General features: G+C 34.1%; 1 long non-coding RNA gene across 1 annotated transcript; it reads right to left on the bottom strand.

Annotated features, from left to right (window-relative positions):
• Positions 1-1044: 1044 nt before the first annotated feature.
• LOC140524173 (uncharacterized) lies at positions 1045-23746 on the bottom strand. The gene is made up of 3 exons (XR_011973589.1): positions 23596-23746; positions 6793-6885; positions 1045-1296 (listed from the first exon to the last, which is right to left on the bottom strand). It is a non-coding gene; the product is annotated as an uncharacterized lncRNA (long non-coding RNA).
• Between the last annotated feature and the right edge of the window lie 211 nt (positions 23747-23957).

Here is a 23957-nt window from a genome sequence, read left to right as displayed (position 1 = left end):
AAAGGAAGAGAGAAAGAAAGAGAGGGAGAGTGTCTTTGATTGCAAAGAAATAACCCTTTAGCAAGCTGCCAAGTGCATTTATAATCCTATTGAGAATGTCAGTGCCATCCATAGCTACTGACTCATAATTAGAAATTACTCCATGTCTTTGCAAATTACCTGAAGATGTCTACAAAAATACCTTTAATTTAAGACAAATAATTTAAATTAACTAATTTTAATAAAGTATTTTAACTATCTTATTATAATCCTTATATTTTCTAAAATCTATTTTAGCCAGAATACTACTGTGTAATCACTGATGTCCACAAGTTTCTCACTGGTTGCATTTTATTCATAGGATCATAGATTTCAATCTGGCAGATACCTGGAGGGTCAGTGTGCATGACCCCATTATTTGATAAATGAGGAAGTTAATGCCCAGAGAGGTTGTTACATGCACAAATAGAAAATGGCAGAGCCATGATTCAAACCAAAGTCCTCTGACTCCAGATATAGTGTGCTTTCATCAGGGCCTGCCAGAAGTCTTCAGAGATGTCTCATGATAATATCATGTTCTCAATTTATAGTTTATGACAATGTCACCAGTTCTTATAATATTCATTAATAAAAATACTTCTTATTTTGTAAAGTGAATCAACCTTACTACTTGTGTCTTTGCAGCTGGCAGATAAATCTAATGAGAAAGGACTAACTTCTTCAGTTGACTTATTACAAAATCTCTCCATTATACAACTGACTTCAAGAAACTTCTTAAACTTTTTATTAAGAAAAATAATACCTTCTATGCCTCCCTTAATGGAAACATTTGTTGAAAAAGTTATCTTAGAAAATTGTTATGAATTTAGTATGGAGAGATTATAGATAACCTGTATCTCAACCCATTAGCAAGTATCCCTCTCCTCTCTTGATTAGTGATTCATATTTTCCAATATATTTTCTACCATCCTCCCCTATTCCAGCTATTTTCTGAAGGAGTATCAAAATAACAAGAGCTTTCTGGAATTTTGTTTTGTTTTATCTTATTTTTACTTTCTTCTGGTATCATGAAGTTATCAGTGAAATACTCTAGCTGTCTACTTGTTATCCATGAACTTTGCCATGTGACCAGGCAATCTTACTATCATACAGTTCACTTGTGATATCTTATATTCCTGCAGTTCTTCAAAGTTCCTCATTTGTTTCTTGCTGTAACCTTCTCAAATCCACCATGCGTCTCTCCATGGTGCTCAGTATGATTTTCATTCTGCATTCTTCAGACTGCTGCATTCCATGTTTCACTATTACAGAACAAAACTGACAAAATGTCAACGTTAAAAAAAGGCTTTTTTGGAAAGTAGGTCATTTAAAGATTTGTAGTGGTCAAAGAGATGTCCAATTGGTTCTCCTTTTGATCAACTCTGGGTCCAACTTGTCCATCTGCCCTGTCTGTCCCAGATGTACATGTGATAGGAAAACTTAATTAGTCATAATCTGGACAATAAATATTCTTGTTCAACATGGTGTCTATTCTGTGAATAGTTGGGTCAGACTCCTTTGAACTCATAATTTCTTCTAGGAAGATCTACAACATCCTAGAGTTTGATGCAATCAGTACAATATCCTCCACAATGGCAAAATTGGGAGGACTTCACAAAAGAAATGACAAGAGAAATGACATCAGCATTAACTACAAGAATTTTTTTGGAAGTTTCTACAATGTAAGTAAATTGCCAAAAAATTCATCCAAAAGAACTCAGAAAATACTTAGCAAATATCAAATTTAATTGTCTAACAGAGAGCTGCCCCAGACAACAATGGGTTATGATATAAACTTATTTGTAAAACCCATATGAAGAAGTATTGATGATTATGAGAAATATTGTCACATAAAGAAGACAAAAATAGTCGAGGTTTAAACAAATGTATTTAATTAAGCAAAGTCATTTCAAGGGAACTTAAGGATAAAAATAGAAAGAAGACAATTAAGAAAAAAATGACAAGATTTGAAAACGTCATAATAAATTGTTTTCTTTGTCAATGACCACAAAACAATGCACTTGAGCAAAAATATCTCTGTTGTGGATGCACTTATGGAGGAAGCAGAAATGACCCTAAAGAGGAAAAATATGAGGACCAGGTGTACAGCTTGTGGGCCTGACCTAAGGAGATATGTACTGCTGGAAATATTTGTCGGGGCTTTGAGGAACTCATAGGCAAGGTTTTGAAGTAGGGAAAGATACCAGAGACATAGAACATATTTTGAATCCTACTAATACTTTTTAAAAATGTTTCCAAAGCTACATTGGTAATCATGAAACCTTGTACCAATTTTACAATTTATACAAAATCTTTATTAGAATCATTTATACATGAATTGAAAGCATCCTCATGAGAGTTCTTTATAGGGAACAAACCATCTTTCACTAGCAATATTCAACAATGAAACCACATCTTCACCATTTCACAATTGAGTGGAAGACATAAAGAGTGTAAGACCCTACTTATTGTTTGATTATAAAAAAGTATTTGATTCAGTAGAGGAAAACTTCACTTTATAAGCTCCTTTTCAGCATGGTGTCTTCCATTTACATATCAAGATAATTCAAGATTTCTTGGGAGATGTAACAACAGAAATCACTCTGTCAAACAATCTTCTCAACATAAAGGTCAAGTGAGGCAGAAAACAAGAAGATACATCGTAGCTTTCAAAGGTATTCATTGCTGTGAGAGAGAAAATCCAGTAAAGAATCCCAATTGAAGAGATATTGCCTGTGGATGGTGAGGTCTTCTAAATGTTCATGTTTACAGATGACATTCTACTAATCAAGGTATTACTGATATGGTTTTCAGGTAAAATAATCAAGTATAGAGAATGGTTCATGGTCACACATTAGGTAGGATTTGAATCCATACTTTCCTGGATTCAAGTCCATCACTCTTTCTGCTGTACAATAATGCTACACACATTTTGCTATGATTGTGCTTTAGACTTTTCCATTTTCCTCTCCCCAGATTTTAGTAGAAAGACTTTTATACCTTGTAATAATTTAAAATTTATTGTTATCTTCTTGGTATTTTAGAATGGATATTTCTTTAAATTTTAGAATGCAGTACTTATTATAAATCTGACAGACAATATGTGGGTAATCGTCACGTACTATAAAAGAGATTAGCTATTTGATATATTCCATTATTAAATGCTTAATCAGACTTTAATCATTAGAATACACTGAAAAAATATAATTATACTTCATTAATTTTCTTCAAGTCTAATTTAGCAATTGGTGTTATAAAAGGATTATCTGGGGAATATAAGAAAAAATGTAAATAAATATAATTCAAGTTGTCTTTATTTTTTTCCTGAGGAATATCATCTTCAGATGTCAAAAAAACTATTCCCTTCACTTACATTGAAAAGTGAAAAAAACCCAACTAGTTCTATAGTGTTCAATAAGAATATAAGATATCGGATCCTATATACTTAACTATACTGTTATAGTAAATACAATATATTATATATACACTACATACATATACAACTAAATTGATGTAATATCAGACAATATGGTCACACAGCATGTATCAGAAATGATATTTGACCAAAGTTATTTGAAATGGGATTTGTTTCTGCCCCCTTTTATTTTGGCACGATTGTTTGATTAAAGAATTAAAATGAAACTTCTTATAATGTTATGGCCCCAAAGAAATAATATAGTTCGTCTCACAACCTTCAGGGACACAACCTCCACAAACATAGGGAAATAAATATGTAAATCATTAAACACAGAGACACACACATGCACAAGTAAACATTGATTTACACACAATAACAATTCCACATGCAAAAGATTTATTCACCCTTATTTCCAAATAATAGCGTATCACACAGAAACATTATTGAATTTTAAAATGTCAGAGGTATTTTGCTTTGGTTCTTCCCTTTTTTAGATGAAGAGAATAAAAAAAATTAATTGATCCACCCAAAGTCACACAACCAATTAATATCCCCTTCATTTCAATGTATTTTACTAAACATTAACTGAAATTTAATTCCTAGTTGAGAACTTTCAGATGGCATACAGATGGTTAGGAAATGTATCCCTAGCTGACCTGAGAAAGAGAAAGCTCAGATTTCAGGACCATCATATGGAACTCTTAAAATTCTGATCATTGATTAGGTATATTTGCCGAATATAATCTTTACAAGCATTATGGCTAAGTGGCATTAGTGGTAGTTTCCTGGTTGTCTTCTTTTCTTTTCAGGTCTCTTCCTCCAACTCAATCGCTAATGATTGAAATCTATTTAACAAGGGACAAAGGCTTTCGTTATGTGATTAGCTATAAAACTTAAAATTAATTTACATGCAGAGATAAGAACTAATATCAGATGCTTTCTGGGAGGAGGTTAAGTTAGGGAAAGGGTGAATAAGAAAATGTATGGGCAGAGGATGCATAAAGGATACAGGGGAATGGAAAATGTTTAAGAAGGAGATCTGAGTTCCTAAAGACAAATCACATACTATACAGTTTTTCCTAGGGTTCATCCAAAGGGAAAACCAAAACCAAATACAGGAAGAATCACTGAATTCACAGTGGGAAATGATTATTTTCTTTTGGATAATGTCCCCAAACAGTTATAACTGATTAATCCTTTTCTTCTTCCTTCCTTTGAATGTCATACACACAAAATAAAATTATTTACAGAGCTTAATCTTTTTAAAACAAATTTTTATTGATTTTTTTGTACCGCAATTACTTCTCAATTCTCCCCATTCTCCCTGTTCTATAATAAACACTTTCTTGTACCTAATAAGCACAGGAAATGAAAACAGATCAATACTTTATAGTGTCTAAAAACATAAGCCTCATTCCACATCTGTAGCCTACCACCCCTATACCAAAAGGCTAAAGGTATGCATCATCATTATCAGTCTTCTGCAGTCATTATAAAACTCTGCACTGATGAGAGTTCTAATTGTTTTCTTTTTTTCATTTAAAAGATGTTATATAACTTATTTTCAGTTTTTAACATTCTCTTCCAAAAGATTTTGAATTCCAAATTTTCTCCCCATTTCTCCCCTACACTCACCCCAGGACACTGTGTCTCCAACCACTCCTTCCCCAAATCTGTCCTCCCTTCTATCAACCCACCTCCTGTCTCCCTTCTCTCTATTTTCCTGTAGGGCAAGATATATTTCTATACCTCACTGTCTGTACATCTTATTTCCCAGTTAAATATAAAATCAATTTTTAATATTCATTTTTAAAGCTTTGAGTTCCACATTCTCTCCTTTCTTGCCTCCCACCAACCCTCATTGAGAAAGCAAACAATTCAATATAGGTCATACATGTGCAGTCATGCAAAACACTTTCATAACAGTCATGTTGTGAAAACTAACCACGTTTCCGTCTATCCTGTCCTGCCCTCTATTTATTCCATTTTCTCCCTTGACCTGGCCCCCAACAATAGTGTTTGCTTCTGATTACCCCTTCCCCCAATCTGTCTGATGTTCTATTACCCTCCGTCTCCTATCCCCTTACCCCCTGCAATCCTGGAGGGTAAGATCGATTTCCATACACAATTGAGTGTGTGTTATTCCCTCCATAAGCTCTCTGATGACAGTAAGGGTCACTTATTCCCTCTCGCCAACCCTTCTTCCCCTCCATTGTGAAAGTTTTTTCTTGCCTCTTTTGTGTCGGATAATTTATTACATTCTACCTTTCCCTTTCTCTTTCTCCCAGTACATTCCTCTTTAGTTTTTAGGCATCCTCCCTTCACATTCAGTTGACCTTGTGCCCTGTGTCTATACATACATACACACATACATATATACATGCACACATATATGTATACACATATATGCACATATACATACACATATATACATACATATATTTGCAAACATACATATATACACATACTTACATATATACACATACACACATATTCTCTCTAACTACCCTAATACCTAGAAAGGTCTCATGAGTTACAAATATCTGAAGTGTTTTTCAAAGTACTTTCATTTTATTGTGGTGACTGTTCATTGTTCCTTAGGCTGTGCATACTTTGCTTGGCATCAGATTATATAAACTGTCTGAAGTAGCACAGAATTCTTCAAAGAAGTTTGGTTGCACAGTGGATAAAGTGTCATACCAGGAGTCGGGAAGAACTGACTTCAAATTTGACTTTGCATGCTTCCTAACTGTATGACCCTGGATAAGTCATTTAACTTCCATTTGCTTCAGTTTTTTTTATTTGTAAAAATGGGATAATATAGCACCTATATTCCAGGGTTGTTGTGAGAATCAAACGATACACTTGTAAAGATATCCGCATAGTGCCTGGCACATTATAAGTGCATTGTGTTAGTCACTTTTATTCGTTATGGTGTAATATTTCATTTTATTCAAATACTTTTGCATATATGGGACATTTTAAAGGTTGTGTTTGACATCCCTGGGATATATATCTATTAGTAATATCACTACTAGGTTTTACTATAGTAAATGGGGATACTTAATAGAATTTTAAACTTTCTTGTCGAACAGTTGAATCATATCATGCCTTCCCCAGAAGTTCATTTAAGTGTCTATGTCCACAAAGACCTACCAATATTTACAGCGATTGCTTTTGTCAGCTTTGGCAAAGTGATGACTGGAAAGTGGAACCTCAAAGTTGAATAAAGCTTAGTCTTCAGCAAGATAAAATATCAGATCCTAAAAAAGTCTTGTTTGTGTGTGAATGTATTGGAAAAGTTGAAAACTGGGCATTAACATTAAAAACATCTAGTTGCATTTTCCAATACTTACTTCTAGGATTTATGACTTCATCACTGTAGATACTCCCTTTACCAGAGCAGATTGTTATTTCTCTATATCTTGGTGAAGAGTCTCTCTAAAATGCTTTGAGGGAAAAAAAAAAAAAAGGTTATAGCTGTGTTGTTGAAACCAAGCATACTTTTACCTTTCACTTTCAATGGATACTCAATTCTTCACCAAAACAGACATGAAATCTTTCTGACTTAGTAGAGATTTCCAGAGGATGCATTTGTGTGGGCACCTTACTACCATAAGAAAACCAAGGGTGCTTGAGTGGAAGTTTTGCTGTGTATATTCATTTCACAAGAGTATATTAAGCATCTAGAAACTACAAGTTCCATCAGTAGGCTTTGCGAATCACAAGACCAAGATTAAATAGCTCTCTACATTCAAGATTGAGATTAAGAAGTCTGACACTAGTTGTTTTACATTAAAAAAAACCCAAAAAACTTTGAGGTACAATGTATTTAGTATGAATCTCATATATTTTCTAAATTTTTGAAAATGCTGAATGTGGTGACTGTTTGAGTTAATGGATCTAGTTTATTCTACCAAACGTGTTTAAAGCATGGCCAATATTTGTAACTCTTTTAAAAAAGCATTTTTTTTTTTTTGCATCACAGAAAAAAAAACAAATTAACAAGTTTAAACTTTTTCAGACAAATTAAAACAGGTTAAGTTTATGGAAACAGAATATTCTAACCAAGAACTTGGAAGTCTTAAAGCAATTTGTATTAATAACTGAAATTTGTACATGTTCAAGCTTCCCCTCCATCCTATCCAAACTAAACTATAAGTTTCCTGAAGGCATTGGCCATTTTAATATTTCTATCTTTGTATTTCCATCTTTATTGTTATTATTGTTGAGCCATTTGTAGTTGTGTCTGACTCTTTGTTAACCCATTTGAAGTTTTCTTGGCAAAGTTATTGGGGTGGTTTGCATTTGCTTTCCCAGCTCACTTTTTAGATGAGGAAACTGAGACAAATAAAACTAAGTGAATTGTTCAGGTTTGTACAGCTATTATTGTACCTGAAGACAGATTGGATTAAAAGATGAGTCTTCTTGACTTCAGATCTGGCGCTCTATCCCCTGGGCCACCTAGCTGCCCCTGTTTCCATCTAGTAAAATGCTTTGATCATAATAACAAACGACTTTTTTTCAGATCTAGATCTATGATATTTTTCTTTTTTTAATTTATTTATTTTCAACAATCACTTCCATAAGCTTTTAATTTTTCCCCCCCTTCCCCAAGATGGAATGCAATCTTATATGGGTTCTACACATACATTCTTAATAAGCACATTTTAACATTAGTCATGTTGCATAGAAGAATTAAAATGAAAATCTGGATGGTATGTTGCATTTGGAAATGTTTTTTGGTATGTTTTGGAAGTGTTTTATGTCCTTGCATTGCTGTGAAGGGCTAAGTCTATCAGAAGCAGTCCTCGAACACTGTAGCTCTTACTGTGTATAATGATCTCCTGGTTCTGCTCACTTCACTCAGCATCAGTTCATATAAATCTTTCTAGGTTTCCTGAAGTCCACCTGTTTGTCATTTCTTCCAGCACAATAGTATTCTGTTACATTCATATGCCACAACTTGTTCAGTCATTCCCCAATTGATGGACATCCCTTCAAATTCCAGTTCTTGGCTACCACAAAGAGTTGCTATAAATATTTTTGTACATGTGAGTCCTTTTCCTATTTTTATGATCACTTTAGAATACAGATTTAAAAGTAGTCAAAGGGTACATGTACAACAAATGACTTTTACTGTTTACAAATCAAATATTTATATTATCTCTTTGAACCTTACAAAAATTCTGAGAAGTAGATATTATGGATTTTATTATACCCATTTTAGAGATGAGGAAACTGACATTCAAAGAGGTTAGAGGACTTGCTCATGGTCTGTTCTATTTAGCGTCAGAGACGGGATTGAAATCTAGATCTTCCTCACTTGAAGCCCAACAATCTAGTTCAGGGAAGGGGCTGGGGGTGGGGTGGGGGAACCTGCAGCCTCAAGACCACATGTGGTCCTCTAGGTCCTCAAGTAACTGAATTGAAACTTCATAGAACAAATCCCCTTAATAAAAGAATTTGTTTTGTAAAACTTGGACTCTGTCAAAAGGCTACACCCAAGTACCTAAAAGGCCACGTGTGGCCTCAAGGGTGCAAGTTCCCCACCCCTGATCTATTCATTGTTTTGAACTTTTGTTGTCCCTGAGAGAGCTTAATAAATATGTTTATGACTGTCATTGTATCACACTATTATTCACTCACTGTATTGTTTACAGCAATTTCTGCATTTGTCAATGTCCATAGAATAAAGAAAATAATTTGATGCTTTTGACTTGGGCAAGGGAATGCTCTCTCTCTTCATCCCTTTGTTTTTGTGTAAAATAATTATACAGCTGTCTTGCATCACTAATGCCTGCTCTATATTTCAAACTACATTTTGCAATAGAACGGCATGAGTTTCAACCCTGACTGATGTCAGCACATGTCAACATTTTTGCAACATTTTCTAGGAAGTAAGAATCAAAATAATTGTTTCTGGGAATCCAAACCTTAATTAATTCTAAATTATTGTTACTATGGAATATATATAAAAAAAGCTGAAATTAATAGTGAGACCAAGAGACCTTCTAGCTGTATTTCAAGAATGTGTACCAGCACCCTCCATACCAAATGACATTGTTCTTTTGGATCCTGCTAATCATTTTTTTATTCCTGATTTTAATTGAGATTAAGAATGAATGTGTACAATGTAAGAAATTTCTGTGTTTGTTGGGTTGAGATGAAAAAAGTGAGGTGATAATTTTCAGACTCCCCATCTCCAGAACCTGCAACAGGATGCCCACATGGTCTTGTTATGAAGGAAAAATTGACAATGAACAAATTAAAAGACCGAAGCTAAGGTTACCATCTAACATAAACTAGAGGGCAGAGTCAAGAGGATAGAATAAATGCAATAAGTTATGTGAACTCTCCCAAATTCCCTTACAGACAACTTTAAAATAATTCTTCAAGGTGAATTCTGGAACAGTAGAACCAATAAAACAACAAGGTAAAAATAATTTTCCATCTAAGAAAACTTAAAAGATGGCACTCCAGCAAGCCAGCAGCAGGCTGTGCCAGGTGAACCTGCACAGGCCTTGCAGGGTGATTGAATATACATGTGTGACTTCTGGATTTCTCAGCCCACAGACAGTAAAGGGGTCAGAAACTGATTGACTCATAAGTAAATTCTAACAAACATTTAAAATATATGAAAAAAAAAGATTCCTATCAAATTCATTTTATGACCCAAATATGATGTTTATACCCAGACGAGGAAGAGTCAAAACAGAAAAAGAAAATTATGTCAATTCCCCTAATGAATGTTGATGCAAAGTTGTAAAATAAAATACTAGCAAAGAAATTACAATAAAAGATCACAAAGATCATACTAATGAGGAGGTGGAATTTTTGTCAAGAATGCAGGACTAGCTCAGTATTATGAAACTATCAGCAAAACTGACCATTATCTGTACAAGAACAACAGAAATCATACAATAATCTCAATAGGGACAGAAAAAACTAGACAAAATGAGATACCCATTCCAATTAAAACACTAGAAAGCACAGAAATAAATGGAGTTTCCCTTCAAATAGCAATATTTGCTAAACCCATAAGCAAGCATTATCTGGAATGGATTTAAATTAGAATCCTTCCCTATAGAATGAGGGGTAAAGCAAGGATGCCTATTATCAGCATATTATTAAATGTTGCATTAGAGATGCTATGTATAGCAGTGAGAGAAGTAAAAGAAATTGAAGGAATCAGAATAAGCAAGAAAAAACAAACTATCACTCTTTGCAGATAAAATAATGGTACACTTGGAGAACCCTAGGGAATCAACTAAAAACAAGTTGAAATAATCAATAGTTTTTCCACAGTTTCAGGGTATAAAATAAGCCCTCATGAATCACCACCATCTCTATATATTAACAACAAAGTCCAAAAGAAAGAGATAGAAAAATTCCTTTTAAAATAACTGCACACAATATAAAATACTTGGGTTGCCAAGACCAACCTAGGTTATAGGAACAGAGTTACAAAACAATTTTCACACAAAGTCAGAGCTACACAACTGGAAAAATATTAATTGCTCATGGGTAGACTGAGTCAATATAATTAAAATAGCAATTCTACCTATATTAATTTACATTTTCAGTGTCTTACAAATCACACCACCAAAACAACTTCATAGAGTTTTTAAAAAATGATAAAAATTCATCCAGAAAACAAAAGATCAAGGATATCAAAAGAATTAATGAAAATAAAGTGCAAAAGAAGGTAACCTAGCTGTATCACGTCTCAATCACAAAGCAGTACTCATAAAAACAGTTTGTGCTGTCTAAGAGATAGAGTGGTGGAGTAGTGGAATAAATTGGTTCACAATGCACAATAAGTAATGTGTATATTAATCCAGTGTTTGATAAATACAAAAATCCTAGTCTTTAGGACAAAGATTCATTATTTTACCAAAAACTGATGGGCACACTGGGAAACAGTTTGGCAAAAACTAGGTCTAAATCAATATCTCAAACCATTTACCAAGAAAAGTACAAAATGGGCACATGATTTAGACATAAAGGGTGGAAATAAGAAAATTAGGAGAGCAAGGAATATTTTACCTGTAAGATCTATGGATAAGGGAATAATTTATAACCAAAATAGAGAAAGAGCATTATTAGATGAAAAATGGATAATTTTGATTACATTAAATTAAAAAGATTTTGTATAAAGAGTCAATGTAACTAATATCAGAAAGAAAGCAGAAAACTGGGAAATGTTTTTATGGAAAGTTTCTCTGATAAGGCCTCATTTCTCAAATATATAGAAAATTTCTTCAAATATATAAGAATAAAAGTCACTTTCCATTGATAAATGGTCAAAGTATCTAAATAGGTAGTTTTCAGATGAAGAAATCAAAGTTATTTATAATCATATAAAAATACTCTAAATCACTATTGATGAGGGAAATGCAAAGTAAAACAACTTTGAGGTACTAACTCACATCTATAATATTAGCTAATATGATACAGAAAGAAAATGATAAATGTTGGAGGGATAGTAGGAAAATTGGGACACTAATGCACTATTGGTAGAGTTGTCCTGTGATACAACTATTATGCTAATTTCCAAAAGACTATAATACTATGTCTATCATTCCTGTGTTTGGATTACTTACCTGTTCTATTCATCATGAACCTAAACTTGTGGAGCTTCAGATGGCACAGAGAAGTTATTTAATAAATCTTTGTTGATTAATTGATTGATTGATTGATTTAGATTATACCTAAGAAATTAGTGTAAGGTAGTTTCCTTCTCATTCCAAATATATCTTGCTCTACTTCAGGAGTGGACCTAGTATGTATTATGAAGTATTCATTGATAAACATTTTACATAATAAAAAATGAATTTCTGTTTTCTTAGGATTAATTCTCTGGATCAGAAATTATTCTATCCACAGTCATCACAGGAGAATAACTCACCTATTACTGCCTTGCTTACTTTGCTTTCAGGAAGCCAACATTATCCGTGGTTAACAAGAGAAAATACTTCCCCATCCTTGGTAACAGAGCATGATAAATGTAAATACATCTTAAAACACTTCATTTGTCACAAAGTAAGTTGAAAACCAATATTCATGAATTTTTTATTAGATATTTTTATGTTATAAGGCAGTCCATTATCCATTTGTGCAAATCTCCATTATGGGACATAATTTATATCATAAGGAGAACAAAAAAAGTCACCTTGTTGTTCTGAGCAGTGTCAATAGTTAATTTTTAAATTCAGTGCAGAAATATAGAACCACATTCAATAGTTTTGATTAATGTTAAGATTCTTTCCATTTTTTGCATCATAAACCATACATTTACAGACAATCAGCATTTCAAATTCAATTTAATAACTATATACCAAATTCACCACAGGAAACACTCATTTTTAATATTCTGCTCTTACTATCTTGTCAGGTGGTAAATCTCCTCCCATAATAATTATTTGGAAGTGAAGTAGACTGTGAAATTCTGAAACATCATTAATACCCTTAATTATCTCATGGCACTAGGTTGTAATCTTATGACATTAGGATATAATAATTAAATTCATTCCTATGCCCTACTCATTAGGATGATAAAATTGCAAATGTTTATATTAAGTGCATAGAATGATTGCAAAATACAAGAAATGTTTTTCAGGTTGGACAGACCATAAAGTAAATCTTATCTTAGCAATGAATAATCCTTGTTTCCTTTTTGCTCCTACTTAAAAAGAGGAGATTTGATCTTCTAGACATAGAGTCTTCAAGAACCAGTTTACACCACAGATCTCGTGCCTGCAATTCAGCTAGCTGCCAGTAGGCAGCAATTAGACCTTGTCTCAGGACAAGTTCAGGACAAGCATGTTAGGTCTCTTTAGTAGTGACCCTTTGACTTATCACATTTCTACTTATATAGTTTCTCTTTTTTAAATATATGTTACACTTTAGAGCTATATAATTTACTACTTCAAAAATATGAACTTTTCAATGATTCAGAAATCCCTTCCACTAATAGAAATTATAATTCTTTCACATTTTAATAGGTACGATTCCATATCTGATGGCCAAATGTTTGGTGATTAGCATCTCTTCATTTAACTAGGTAAATCCTCACAGAACAGTTTATTGGAAGGAATAAACCTAGCTTCATAGTATAGCTAAAATATATCCATGAACTCATGGTCATTACCAAGACAAAATGAAACATTTGAAAGGGACCTTAGTGGAATCTTTGCTGTTCATTCTACAGACAATATTAAAACTTCAAATAAAGAGATCTTCATTTTGACTCCTCCATAGTTGTTCTCTAATAGTTCTTCCTCACATATATGAGCCTCTAGGTTTGAAAGCAGTAAAAGGAGAGCAAAAAATCTGGTAGGTCCAAGAATAGTGGAAAGGTTTCAAATAAATGTCTAGTGATAGACTATATTTCTGTCATCCAATGATCAGCTCAGATAAACTGGGAAGGACTCCTTACAACCAGGTAGTAGATGAAATCTTCATTCAGGCCTGTTGTTGGAAAGACTTATCTTGTGCTTGGGGGAGAAAAGATTTCATTGAGATTACTTCACTTTCTTGGTTATTTTTCCCTGTGTTGACCACACAATCATACAACAAGATGTCTTATTTTGACCCATTCATTTTTAAGGTAATAACATGGATAGAAATTTGGTTGTGATGTCAGGATAAATAGGTTTGAACAAATATCCCTGATGATTTTGAATGAAATGAAATTAGTGAAGACTTCTCAGTGCGTAACAAAAGGCTTTTAGTAGATGGTTAGGCCTAAATTTCAGTTTCCCAGAAATCATGTGACTTTTGGGAATACAAAACTTAAACCCCGCCTTGGGTTGTCACAGTGCAACCCTCTTTGGGTTGCCATATCAGCATAATACAACCCCGCCTTGGGTTGCAACATCAACCTCTACAACAGCATAATGCCTGTTGGTTATTCCACTGCTACCTTGTCCCCTATTCACAGGGTAGACTGACAAGTTTAGAATGTGAGCCTGCCTCCCAGCCAATGGGAGTAAAAGGCCAGCAGGGGGGTGGGATCTGAATTATGGCTATATAATCTCTAATTTTGCCTTCTGTAATTGTCTCACTCTCCTGACTACCTATCAGAGAGGAGATGCCCTTTCTCGCAAGATCGTAATAAAATCTTGTTGTTTTGCTTCTACCTTGAGAAGTCTTGATTTTTATTTGAGTGGATAGTCTCAGACCCACACAATTTCTAGTGTTTGATCATTGGTAAATCTAACCATCTTTGAACATGAGTAGCCATTTATTTAAAAGGGTGATTATAACTATAGTCTTTTCCACTGAAGCAGTGTCATATAGTAGATAGTGATTCAGCTTTAGAGTCAGGAAAACTCAACTTCTAGGTATTTCTCCCATACATATTGACTGTGTGACTGAGCAAGTCGCAACTTCTCTGCCTCAAGGAACTCTCTAAGAGCATAAAAATTGCCCAGTAGGTGTCAAACTGCATTGGTAATGGGAATTTCATCATCAGGAATTCCATGTTAAAATCACTGGGTTTACTTCTTTATTATCCACCCACCCACCAATAATAACAAAGTGCCTGCCTCTGTATAAGACATAATGTATAGGAAAATGTAAATAAAAGGCATTATAAAATTTAAGGTATTATGTAAATATCAAGTATTATATTTAAAACTACCCATTCCCATGAGTTCTGAATTTTTCTTTTTCCAGTGAACTTGTGGGTCTTTTCTTTGTAAGGAGAGCTGATTTCTCTTTAGTACTGGCTGAATGACTGTCTTCTACAGAAACACAACAGAACAAAACAATACCCCCCCAAAATTCCTTTACCTTTCAGCAGGCAAAAGCTTTGTCCAATTTGGTGCCAATTTTCTCCCAGTATGGCACAATACGATTAAAAAATAAACCTGTTTCCATATTCCTGTCCTATATTCCTCCTTTTCAGTATTTCTAACTCTCTAATTCCATGCATATCCAATGACAATTTTCTTTATAATTTAGTTAAATTTGTATACAACCTTTGTGGATTTAACTTTTTAAAAATGGTATATAGGTCATAACTAGAATTATTCCTTACCTCTAAACATTAAGAGGCTGTCAGAATTAGCATTAGAATGATGGACCACACATAAGTTTAAAACTAATATAATAAATTATAGATGAATACTTTGATTTGAAAGGAAATAAAGTATAAATCCTAAACTAGACTTCAAACTCAAATTCACATGTGCAAGAAAGGGATGGGTAGAAAAGAAAAGAATACATGTGAAAAAAAGATTAAAGTTTTATTGGACTACGGCCTCAATGTGAGTCAACAATATGACAAGGCATCTTCTAAAACAAATGCTGTGCTTGAATTCAATAGTTAGTCTAAGGGTCTAGATACAGGCACTTATGGTCTTACTGTAATTCCCTTACCCAAGAGTTACTCCAAATTGATTTCAAGGAGAAAGAACTTCACTCTTTCTCTTTGATACATATTTAACAATATGCATACATAGGTTTTTATACTTTAATATAGTCTGCATCTTTGTATATATATATATATATATATATATATAGTCTGCATCTTTGTGTGTGCATATATATATATATATATATAAGTATTTAGGTATGTGTAATGTGTATTATACATATATTTATGTCTATATATGCATATATATGTACATATACAAATATATACATAAGCACCTTTTAATGAAGCCCACAATCGAAGTATGTCCTACTCTGACATCTGAAGTATTATGTTGATTTCTGTGTATCAAATTTTATCAAAGATATTGATGAACTGGAATGTGTCCAGAATAAACTGAATAGAATTTGGGGTAGGATCAGTGATCTACCCAAATCCTGTTACATGAGAAATGATCAAAGGAACTAGGAATGTATCCCCTGGAGAAAAGAAAATTTAGAAGGAACATGAGAATTGTCATAACATCCAAAGGACTTGGGAAGAAGGATTTAACTTACCCTGCTTGGTTCTAAGGGACAGAACTAAGAACAATGGTTGGAAGTTGAATAGGGAATGGTTTAGTTTTAACGTAAAGACATCTTAACTATTAAAATCATCCAAAAGTGAAATTTTCAAATAGCAGTTCATTTTTCTTTAAAAAGTGAATTTTTTTTTTTTAAAGGAGTTGGATAACACTTATGGGCAAAATTGAGGAGGAATATTTATTTAGATATGAGTTTAACTAACTAGCTCCTGAAGTCACTTCCAACTTTGGAATTCTGTAATCTTTTCAATTTCTAAGCCTATAAAACTGGACTTTTTGCTCACAAAGTATTCTGCCTATAAAACTCAAACCTATTTTTATTCTGAACACTGTGAAGGCTTTTGAATATAGAATAATGTGGTTTCTCCATACCACATACATTGAATTCATGTTTTATGTATAATTATGGTGAAGTCTAGACCATAGTTAATATTTCTAAATTTCATACCCTTGGATAACTCTGCTAAATGGTAAGATAAATAACCTTTCAAAGCAGACAAAAAGGCTCATCTACCACAACAGCAAAAACTATTGCAAGAACAAAATAGTTCCTGCAATTGCTATCTTGAACTCTTCTTTCTCCTTCCACTTCCTCTCCTACATCCAATCATTTCTCAAGTCCTATTGATTTTAACTCTACAATAGCTCTCAATCCAACCTTTTTTCTCCACTCATGTGACCATATCTCCAGTTTGGACCTTTATTTATCTTCACCCGGACTTTGTAAAAGTCTGGTTTTGGCTCCAATCTATCCTTCACACAAATGTCAAAATAATTTTTTTCAAGTCATAGATCTACTTACTCAATTTCCTTGCTCAGAAATGATCACAGTTTGGGTTGGGTGGTGGGGAGAATGAGGTGAAGCAATCATGAAGAGTATAAATATAGAGCCTGGACTAGCTAGTTCTGAAATTCTGTAATGATCTCTCATGATCTCTCTCTCTCTCTCTCTCTCTCTCTCTCTCTCTCTCTCTCTCTCTCTCTCTCTCCTAGATGGTTCAGTGGATAGAGTGCTGAACCTGTAGGTTGTATTTGAACTCAGGTCATTCAAATTCAGCCACAAACACTTACCAACTGTGTGATCCTGGACAAATCATTTTGCCTCTGTCTTAATCCATTGGGGAAGAAAGTGGCAAACTATTCCAGTATCTTTTCCAGTAAAACTCCATGAACAGTATGATCCACAGGGTCACAAAGAATAGGACACGACCGAATGATAACAAACAAACACATGGGATACCAACTTTAATGATGGTAAAAATATACATTCAATTTATGTCTGAAGAGAAGATGTCATTTTAACTAGTGCAAGGTCTAGATGGGTATATATATTTATTTCAAGCACTAAAATCAGATTTCAAGATTAAGATATAATCTTGTAGTGGAAACTTTGAAATCAACCATATTTTTCTGGCTCATTGCATATAAGAAACAGTTGAACCAGCTGATAAATCTTAGCCTGTAGAAGAAAAATGGGGTTGTGGGCTGGAGGAGAAATATGATAGTTGGCATTTTGGAAAGAAATAGTGTCTGACATCTACTTGGCCATAGACAGTGGGTCTAACAGTGACTAGGACAATTGTTTTCAAAGAATGGTTCATGGACTCCTAGGGTTCTCAAAATCCTTTCAGGAGTCTACAAGATCAAAATTATTTTCATAGATATATTAAATCATCATTTGCCTAATAAAATACTTTGTAAAGTCAATTTTCTTTGTAATTGAGGATTGAAGAGAGTATGCTCAAAACTCTCCATCTTGATTACAGTAGGTGTGCTACCCCAGCACTTTGGTGCTTTGAGGATCAGGCTCTTTCTAATCATGTATGATTCATCACTGAAAGATTTATACTAAGAAATGATGATGCAATCTCTTCCTTAGTTATTGTATAGGAAGACCTGATTACTCATTGGATCCTTAAAAAGAGTGACATGCCTTCAGTTACCTTTCTCTTCTTTCAACTTTCCAGTTTAGCAAGTAATCCTCTTTTGCTGGAGTTCCTGTAAAAGGCTGAGGGAAGGGCAATGGCACCTACCTCACAGTTAAAGCTGAGGGACTCAACTAGGCATAATTGGGACTGAGACCTGGATAACTTTTCCACATTTGTTTAATTTTTTTTCTGAATAGATAAAGCATGGACATATCCAGGATTAGAGGTGACCTCAAGAAGTACAGAGATTCTGGACTCAGTAGGTGGCAGTGACTGGAATCAGAAGAAGATTTTACTTTGGGAAAAAAATGGCTATCCAATGGACATGAAATTTAAGGGAGTGTAGAGCCCAAGTGAGGTACAACTATTCCACAAACTTTTTTTTTAATGTTCTTATGAGGTTTATGTTTAAATCCCCTAGAAGACTACAACTGTAGTGGTAAAAATTATTTTATGTTCCTTCAGCACATATAGAAATCAATGATGGAGGAGATTTGGGAATGTTTGAAGACAATAGAAAAACAATCAGCTGATAGGGAGATGTTGAAGATTTTTGCACATTCAAATCCAGATGTAGGCACAGAAAAGATTCTTCATGATACCCTACAAAATAGGACATCCTAACAATTGTGGAATGACTGAAAAAGTTGTGGTGCATGATTGTAATGGAATACTATTGTTCAATAAAAAAATGACAAGGAGGATGATTTCAAGAAAAACTGGAATGACTTACATGAACTGATGCAATGTGAAGTGAGTAGAGCCAGAAAAGTGTACACACTGTATCTCTAGATCCTATCATTCCCTGAAGGTATCTTTCTAAAACTCTATTTTTTTCTGTCAAAACTCCTTGAAATTGTCCTTATTTGCTGACTCCATTTTCTTTTCTGTCACTCACTTGAACCTTCTGTAAATGTATACGTTATTTTGTAAATGAGTTTCTGACTAAATCACTCAAATAAAACTGTTCTTTCCAAAGTTATCACTGATCTCTTACTGAATAATATTGACGGCTATTTCTCAATATTAATACCTCAGAAATTATTTGTTGCATTTGTTGGCCACCTTTTCTTCTCTGGGTTTTCATGACATGATCACCTGGTTTAATTCCTACTCATCTGACTGTGTCTTCTTAGAATACTTTGTTTTCTCATCACATCACTAAATCTAGATGTTCCTTAAGGTTTGGGCTTGGACCCTCTTCTCTTTTCCATTTATACTGTCATCAGTTCACACTGGTTTGAGTATCATCTCTATGCAGCTCTCTCTCTCTCTCTCTCATATAAACTTCAGTCTTGCATCACCAATTGCCTACTAGACATTTCAAAATGGATGTCCTAGAGACATCTTAAACTCAACCTGTGTAAAAGTGAACTCATTATCTTTTCCTCTAAACTTGCCCCTCTTGAATATTTCTGATGAAGCTACTACCATCCTTTCAGGACTCCAGTTTATAATTTTCTTCCCTCTCATCTTACAATTCTATTCAGCTGACAAACTCAAACAGCTACCATCTTCTTTCACACACATACATACACACATACACACACACACACACACAAACACTGCCTGATGACTACATTATTGTAACAGATTCCTAATTTGTCTCATGCCTCAGATCTGTCCCTACTCCTGTACAATCTACATGCAAAACAATTTTCCTTAATGCCATATATGACCCCTTTATTCAACCAACTCCAGCGGCTCCCTATTGTCTCTAGTATGGAATGCAAACTTCATTGCTTAGTTTTTATGTTAAGAGAAGATAGGAATAATGGAGGAAGGAAATGAGCATTTATTAAGTATTTTCTATATGCCAGGCACTGTACTAAGTGCTTGAAAAATATATAGGTGATTAATAAATACTTTTGATGGAAAAAGCTAAATAGACTTGGGAATTCATCAAATTTTGTCATTAATTTTACAGGTAAAAATCATCATCATCATCATCATCATAATCATCATCATCATCATCATCATCATAACTTTGTATTTATATATTAATTCACTTGATGTAACAACCACATAGGTGGTGAAAATATTATTACTTCCATTTTCATTATAAAGAAAATAAGTTTTAGGAAGTCAACACAGTTTAAGTAATTGAAACCTAATACTTCAAATCCAATGCTATTCCCACTAGACCTGGAAAAAATTTTTTAATGTATACACTTGTCTTCTGTTTTGTGTACACACAATAAGTGTAAAAGGAAATGAAAAATGATAGACAACTAAGAATTTTTATGATCAAGCTAATTAAAAACAACTATCTCTACATCTGCATTTAAAAAAAATGAAACAGTTTTTTTTGTGCATAACAGATTTAGATGGCTTACTGTCATATACATATACATATATATATATATATATATACATATAATTCCTAACAAGCACTACATATATAAAAATCAAACCCATTTCCTATATTTTAATTCCTATTCCAATACGGAAAATACATTCTCAGTTAATTAGGGCAAGAAAATGGAGTTTATAAATTATCCTTTCAGCTAATTCTTTTCTGTACAGAAACCAGTATCTCAGCTTCTTAAAAAAATATTACTACCAAGGCTGTTTCTAAATATAGCTTCCACTTTTTTTTTTGTTTTATGCCCTCTCCAAGGTTCTGAAAGCTAAACATCTAGTTCTAAAATAGGATTCCTAATAACTGAACTGAATATTTAGTAGCAATTATAACTGTCTTTATTTATCTCATTTGAGCAATATTTCAATACTGTAGTGGTGCATAAGAGTTTGATCTGAATTAGCAGTTATAATTTTAGTCTTACTTGTTAATATAAAGCATAGAAAAAATTTCTGAGAAATTAATAATGCTTTGATTGAACCGAATCCTTGTAGACTGACAAATGAATAATTTCAGTGAATCACTCAACCTGCTTAAAAGCACTATTTTATTACTTTAAAGTCACAAATTCCTCAAATGTGTTCTAACAAAAATACTACTTTGATTTTAAGATTTTTTTTTTTGAAAAATCAATGAAATATAATTGGAAACACTTTGGTCAATTTTAACTTATACAAGCCTATATTGAAATCACATAGACTACCAGTATTGGTATTTATGAAATATATTTTGTGACCTTTTACAAGCATATCTTGTTTTATTGCTCTTCATTTTATTGTACTTCCCATATCTTATATTTTTGCAAATTGAAGGTTTATGGCAACACTGCATCAAACAAGTCTATCAGCATCATTTTCCAACAGCATGTGTTCACACCATGTTTCTGTGTCACATTTTGATAGTTCTAACAATATTTCAATTCTTTTCATTATTATTACATCTGATATGGTGATCTATGATCTATGATCTTTGATAATAGTATTGGCATTATTTTGGGGTGCCGTGAACCACACCCATGTAAGAGGATGAACTTAATCAATAAATTTTGCAGGTGTTCTGACTGCTTCACTGACTGGCCATTCCCACATATCTCTCTATCTTCTTAGGTCTCCCTATTTCCTGTGACAATAATATTGAAGTGAGGCCAATTGATAACCCTACAGTGACCTCCAATTGAAAGGAAGAGTTAATGTGGCAAACTTAATTGTTGTCTTATTTTAATAAATTACCACAGCCTTCCACCATTACTCAGCAGCCATCAGATTCAAGGCAAGACCCTCCACCAGTAAAAAGTTTATGACTCACTGAAGGTTCATATGATGATTAGCAATTTTTAGCAATAAAGTATTTTTTTATTAAAATATGCACACTGGTCTTTTTAGACATAATAAGATTACACATTTTAACAGACTACAATATAGTGTAAACATAACTTTTATATGCAGTGGGAAACCAAAAAGTTCATATGGTTTAGTTTATTTTGCTATTTGCTTTATTGTGCTGGTCTGGAACCAAGCCTGCAATATCTCCAGAGTATTCCTGTACTTCAAAGACATTGGGCAAAAGTATTTATTAACACTACTTTATTTTTTAGCATAATGACATAGTGGAATATAATTACCAGACCTGTGTTCTAATCCAGCCACTACTATATAATACATGTTGCTCTATGGGCACGCCATTGACCACCTCTGGTTCACAATTTCTCCATAAGTAATATAAGGTTATTGGAATACATAATTTCTAATGACCCTTCAAGTGATAAATTTATAATTTTATGAGCTCATGAGATTGAATTAGGGAGCATCTATAATCAAAAAACAATATTTTTCCTCATCAAAATCTGACTAAATCTTGACATCTAGATATTATTAACAATTAGTAGCTGGATAATCAAAGTATGATATAAATGAATTATTAAAATAAAATTTTCTTGGCTACTTTAGGATTACCCAAAGAAAAATTAAATGGTATTACTGGTTTCTGCATGATCTTACATTAAGATATTAGTGATCAGAAGAAAGAGGAAAAATTGTGGGGCATAGATCTGTGTGGTATTGACTGTCTGGTATTAAGATTTCTTGTTTCATTTTCCTGGTTATCCTCCTAGGAGGCAGGCAGAGGAGCTGGGCTGCCAGGGCAGCAAAAGTTTCAGGATGAATGGATAAGGGGAAGTCAGGGAGCCAGGGTGGAGTACAGCTCTGCTAGGAACCTCCCTCACACTTCAGTTGATAGCCACCCTCCTTCCTGGTCCCTCTCCACCTGGACTTCAGCAGAGCTCCTTCTGGAAGGATCCTTGTATGATAATGGACAGAGGGTTAAGCCTCAGGGCAGTCATAGCACTTTCACCAGCTGGAGTGTGCTATATCTGGAATGGATCCAGCCTCTGGCAGGAGAAGGGTCAGTGGAAGAGACCATAAGCCAGAAGCCAGAAACAGGGCCCCATCACCTTCTCAATGTAGAGCTCAGAATTCGATAGTGTTGGGCACAGAACCCTATAGGACAATGGTTGTTGTTCAGCTATAACCTGAACTGTCCCTTGATGTCTCCATGATATCAGCTTCAAAGTACATAATGTTGGAGTGTACCTCACTCCTCATTTTCACTAGGGAAATTGAAATAACTGGTGGCATCTGGGAGATTTCTACAAAGCCCAGTCTAGAGTGAGTGATCTCCTTGACTGGGGAATCCTGAGACTAAAGACTTTGACTAGGGCCTTCCTTCCTGATTAACCCTTTCCAGATGCCTGCTGTCCCCAGAATGGCTAATCATAAGCCCTGAACTCTCTCATCTGTGCTTTGAAGGTGAAAACAAAGAGAATTCAGCCTCCTGGATCCTGCCCAATGGTCCACATAGGACAGAGACCAAAAAAAAAAAAAATACAGAACAGGGACTTGGACTCACCTACAGCCTTGGTTGCCACTCTCAAATTCTTACCAAACTCAAGCAAGAAAAGTGGCAAAGACAAAGACTTTCTGAATCCCTCCCCTTCATGAAGACAACACAAAGAGGACTTGGACCCTCCTTTGGCAAGCCCTCATTCTATATTCCTGCCTTGCCCTTGATGCCTGCTTCACCTTCAGTTTCATGTGCATTGTGCCCCTAGCTCCCCTCCAGCATTGTCAGTGCCAGGTCACAATGGAAGTCCCTGACCTATTAAATTTCTCCTCTCCTTAAGAGGGACAAGATCATTGGGTTTACTTAAGAAGATTGGGGTGGGGGCTGCCACCATAATAACTAACCTAAAGGTGAGAGGTAAAGCTGAC

The sequence above is a fragment of the Notamacropus eugenii genome, chromosome 2 (assembly GCF_028372415.1).
Source record: "Notamacropus eugenii isolate mMacEug1 chromosome 2, mMacEug1.pri_v2, whole genome shotgun sequence".
NCBI lineage: Eukaryota > Metazoa > Chordata > Mammalia > Diprotodontia > Macropodidae > Notamacropus > Notamacropus eugenii.
Note: the sequence above shows the minus strand (reverse complement) of the source record. Positions and strands in the feature narration are given on the sequence as shown.